Source organism: Chrysemys picta, unplaced genomic scaffold (assembly GCF_011386835.1).
Source record: "Chrysemys picta bellii isolate R12L10 unplaced genomic scaffold, ASM1138683v2 scaf32, whole genome shotgun sequence".
In the NCBI taxonomy this organism is placed as follows: domain Eukaryota; kingdom Metazoa; phylum Chordata; order Testudines; family Emydidae; genus Chrysemys; species Chrysemys picta.
The window spans coordinates 28666-33665 of NW_027052739.1; the positions used below are offsets into that span (position 1 = coordinate 28666).

The window sequence follows — 5000 nt, forward strand, 5'->3', positions numbered from 1 at the left end:
TGAGGACCGCAGAGGGGGGGCTTAATAGTCGAGAGGGAGCAGGTCCGGGGGAGGCTTAATAGTCGTCCCCCGAGGACTCCGGGGGCCAGGCTTAATAGTCGTCCCCCCCCCCCCCCCCCCCGGGCGCTCCAGGGGGGAAAGCTTAATAGTCCTCCCCCGAGGACTCCGGGGGCAGGCTTAACAGTCGTCCGCCCCGGGCGCTCCAGCGGGAAAGCTTAATAGTCCTCCCCTGACAGTGTGTGTGTGTGTGGGAGGGAGGCTTAGCAGTCTTGCCCCGGGTGGTCCGGTGGGGGAGGCTTAGCAGTCATCCCCCGAGGACTCCGGGGGCAGGCTTAATAGTGGTTCCAGGGGAGGCTTAATAGTCTTCCCCCGGGCAGTCCGGGAGAGGCTTAATCGTCATCCCCCGACAGTGTGTGTGTGTGTGTGTGGGGGGGAGGCTTAGCAGTCTTCCCCCAGGCTGGGTGGGGGCCTGGCGGGAGGCGTCGCAGTCTTCCCCCGGGCGGTCCGGTGGGGGAGGCTTAGCAGTCGTCCCCAGGGCGGTCCGGGGGTGGGGTGGGGTGGGGGGCCTCACAGTCGTCCCTCGGAGAGCCGGGTCGGCGGCAGTGGTGGGTTTACGTCCAGCCTCCGGAGGGTGCGCGTCCTCGGAGGCGATGCAGGCGCCGCAGAGAGGCAGCCTCCGAGGCAGGGAGCGGAGCACCGAGGCTGGGGAGAGGGGAGCAGGAGCCGGGGGCTGGGGGTGGGGGTGGGGGGCGTTCAGGACAACCGGTCAAGCCCCGGGAAGCAGCTGTCAAATGTTCCAAGTCCCCACTCGGCCACCAGGTCCACCCCAGTCTAGCAATGGGGTTGACCTGGCTGACGGCCGGTTAGTATCAAGGTAAACTCACCGTCGTCCACAGGAGGGCAGCTCTCAGGCCGGCCGGCTGCGGCTGACTCTGGGGCGGCGCCCGGTCCCGGCAGCGAGGGGCGGGGGGCGCGGAGCGAGACGGGGCTAACCGGGGGGGGGGGGGCGCCTCCTGCGACTTTGGGGGCCGCGGGTCGTCAGTGGCGTGCAGGCCGGGCCTCTCCCGGGGGATTCGGGGGGGGCGGTCCTGCGGGCCGGGGCGCAGGGGGCTCGGGCGAGCCCGGGCCGGTCCGCCCCGGGGCCGGGGTCTCCGCCTGCGGCTCAGGGGGGCGCGGGTCGTCGGGGGAGGAAGCCCGGGGGAGCTGCACACCGGCCCGCCAGGCCAGGCCTGGCCTGGATGGCCGCGGGGGGATTCGGGGCGGTCCCGCGGGCCGGGGGCCGGGCGCAGGGGAGGCGGGGGGTCCGAGCGAGTCCGTCCCGGGCCCGGGGCCTCCCCCTGCGGCTTTGGGGTCCGTGGGTCCCCGCTGGCGGAAGCCACTGGGAGCTGGACACCCGCCGTCCGTCCCGCCTGGCCAGGCCTGGCCTGGGTGGCCGCGGGGGGATTCGGGGCGGTCCCGCGGGCCGGCGGCCGGGCGCAGGGGAGGCGGGGGGTCCGAGCGAGTCGGTCCCGGGCCTGGGGTCTCCCCCTGCGGCTTTGGGGTCCGTGGGTCCCCGCTGGAGGAAGCCGCTGGGCGCTGGACACCCGCCGTCCGTCCCGCCTGGCCAGGCCTGGCCTGGGTGGCCGCGGGGGGATTCGGGGCGGTCCCGCGGGCCGGCGGCCGGGCGCAGGGGGTCCGAGCGAGTCCGTCCCAGGCCCGGGGCCTCCCCCTGCGGCTTTGGGGTCCGTGGGTCCCCGCTGGAGGAAGCCGCTGGGCGCTGGACACCCGCCGTCCGTCCCGCCTGGCCAGGCCTGGCCTGGGTGGCCGCGGGGGGGGATTCGGGGCGGACCTGCGGGCCGGCGGCCGGGAGGGTCCGGGCCAGTCCGCCCCATGCCCGGCGTCTCCCCCAGCGGCTTCGGTGGCCCCGGGGGGGGGTCCTCCGCGGAGGAAGCCGGGTGGGTGGGGAGCCGGACCCCAGGCGCCCAGACCCGTGACCTGCGGCCGCGACCTCCGACTCGGCAGGAGCGACGAGGGGCTTTCCGGCCCGTCCCCCCCTCTCCTTCCCCCCCAGAAAAGGAGAGAGAGCTGACTCGGACCGGGAAAAGCTGCCTACGGCACCTGGGATTCCCAGGCGGTCACCCATCCAAGTACTAGCCAGGCCCGGGACGGTTTACCTTCCGAGATCGGACGGGATCGGGGGCGTTCGGTCCGGTATGGCCGTAGGCACCCGGCCCCGCGCCTCCTCGCCCGCTTTCCCCTGCCGACGCCCGGGCCTGCCGCACGGTGAGCCCCGGTCGGACTGCCCCCCCCCCTGCGGCAGGGCCCCCGTCTCTCGCGGGCCCGGTCCTTTTTTCCTTTTCGAGCTCCGGGGCCCGGGCTGGCCGCCAGAGCCCCTCCGCCCGCCCTCCCCGGCGTCGGGGAAAATACTGTCCCGGACTTCCAGTGCGCCCGATCCTGTCAGCCGGGGGGTGGGGAGGGGCAGTCCCTCGCTGCGGCCGGGGAGGGTGAGCCCAGGGCGGCTTGCCTGCCGTGCGAGGCCCCTCTCGGCCACCAGGTCAACCCCGAGTCGAAAGGGCTGAAAAATTTTCAGAGTCCCCTCCCGGGCACCAGGTCAACCCGTGGAATCGGACGGGTTCACCTGCTGGCCGGTTCGCTTCCCGGCCACCAGGTCAACCCCTAGGTTGCCGACCGGCCTACCCAGTGGCCGGTTTGCTTTCCGGCCACCAGGTCAACCCCTAGGGGTTTTAACGGGGGCACGCCCGGTGGCCTCTTTCCCGTCCGGTCACCAGGTCAACCCGGATCTCCCTCCTTCCCTGGGCGTCCCCTCCTCGGAGGCGTCAGGTTCCATTTCCCCCCCCCCCCCCCCAGACTTCCAGGGGCCCGATCCAGTCGGCCGGGAGGCAGTCCCTCGCTGCGGCCGGGGAGGGTGAGCCCAGGGCGGCCTGGTCCATGTCTCTAGTGGGCCCGATCCTTTTTTTTTTTTTCGAGCTCCGGGGCCAGGCCCGCCCGGGCAGCCCTCCTCGGAGGCGTGGGGCGATTCCCCCCCCCCCCCAGACTTCCAGGGGCCCGATCCTGTCGGCCGGGAGGCAGTCCCTCGCTGCGGCCGGGGAGGGTCAGCCCAGGGCGGCTTGCCTGCCGTGCGAGTCCCCTCTCGGCCACCAGGTCAACCGCGAGTCGAAAGGGCTGAAAAATTTTCAGAGTCCCCTCCCGGGCACCAGGTCAACCCGTGGAATCGAACGGGTTCACCTGCTGGCCGGTTCGCTTCCCGGCCACCAGGTCAACCCGTGGAATCGGACGGGTTCACCGGCTGGCCGGTTCGCTTTCCGGCCACCAGGTCAACCCGTGGAATCGAACGGGTTCACCTGCTGGCCGGTTCGCTTTCCGGCCACCAGGTCAACCCCTAGGTTTTAAGGGGGGGGGGACGCCCGGTGGCCTCTTTCCCGTCCGGTCAGCAGGTCAACCCGGATCTCCCTCCTTCCCTGGGCGCCCCCTCCTCGGAGGCGTCAGGTTCCATTCTTTTTTCCAGACTTCCAGGGGCCCGATCCAGTCGACCGGGAGGCAGTCCCTCGCTGCGGCCGGGGAGGGTGAGCCCAGGGCGGCTTGCCTGCCGTGCGAGTCCCCTCTCGGCCACCAGGTCAACCCCGAGTCGAAAGGGCTGAAAAATTTTCAGAGTCCCCTCCCGGGCACCAGGTCAACCCGTGGAATCGAACGGGTTCACCTGCTGGCCGGTTCGCTTCCCGGGCACCAGGTCAACCCGTGGAATCGAACGGGTTCACCTGCTGGCCGGTTCGCTTCCCGGGCACCAGGTCAACCCGTGGAATCGAACGGGTTCACCTGCTGGCCGGTTCGCTTTCCGGCCACCAGGTCAACCCCTAGGTTTTAAGGGGGGGGACGCCCGGTGGCCTCTTTCCCGTCCGGTCAGCAGGTCAACCCGGATCTCCCTCCTTCCCTGGGCGCCCCCTCCTCGGAGGCGTCAGGTTCCATTCTTTTTTCCAGACTTCCAGGGGCCCGATCCAGTCGGCCGGGTGGCAGTCCCTCGCTGCGGCCGGGGAGGGTGAGCCCAGGGCGGCTTGCCTGCCGTGCGAGTCCCCTCTCGGCCACCAGGTCAACCCCGAGTCGAAAGGGCTGAAAAATTTTCAGAGTCCCCTCCCGGGCACCAGGTCAACCCGTGGAATCGAACGGGTTCACCTGCTGGCCGGTTCGCTTCCCGGGCACCAGGTCAACCCGTGGAATCGAACGGGTTCACCTGCTGGCCGGTTCGCTTCCCGGGCACCAGGTCAACCCGTGGAATCGAACGGGTTCACCTGCTGGCCGGTTCGCTTCCCGGGCACCAGGTCAACCCGTGGAATCGAAAGGGTTCACCTGCTGGCCGGTTCGCTTTCCGGCCACCAGGTCAACCCCTAGGTTTTAAGGGGGGGGACGCCCGGTGGCCTCTTTCCCGTCCGGTCAGCAGGTCAACCCGGATCTCCCTCCTTCCCTGGGCGCCCCCTCCTCGGAGGCGTCAGGTTCCATTCTTCTTTTTCCAGACTTCCAGGGGCCCGATCCAGTCGACCGGGAGGCAGTCCCTCGCTGCGGCCGGGGAAGGTGAGCCCAGGGCGGCCTGGTCCATGTCTCTAGTGGGCCCGATCCTTTTTTTTTTTCCGAGCTCCGGGGCCAGGCCCGCCCGGGCAGCCCTCCTCGGGGGCGTGGGGCGATTTCCCCCCCCCCACCCCCAGACTTCCAGGGGCCCGATCCTGTCGGCCGGGAGGCAGTCCCTCGCTGCGGCCGGGGAGGGTCAGCCCAGGGCGGCCTGCTTGGCGGCCGGGTCCATGTCTCTAGTGGGCCCGATCCTTTTTTTCCCTTTTCCGGCTCCGGGGCCCGGGGTGCCCGGGTAGCCCTCCGCGGTGGCGTCGGCCAATTTTTTTTAAAATCAGACTTCCGTGGGCCCGATCCTGACGGCCGGGAGGCAGTCCCTCGCCGCGTCCGGGGACGGCGAGACGCTCGGCCACCGGGTCAACCCGGAGGAAGCGGGCTGGGGGAAG

The 5000-nt window shown here is 71.1% G+C and overlaps 1 non-coding gene across 1 annotated transcript; it reads right to left on the bottom strand.

Moving 5' to 3' along the window:
* Window positions 1-2085: 2085 nt before the first annotated feature.
* On the bottom strand, window positions 2086-2204 carry LOC135977764 (5S ribosomal RNA). Its single transcript, XR_010595209.1, has one exon. It is a non-coding gene; the product is annotated as a 5S ribosomal RNA (ribosomal RNA).
* Window positions 2205-5000: the final 2796 nt, after the last annotated feature.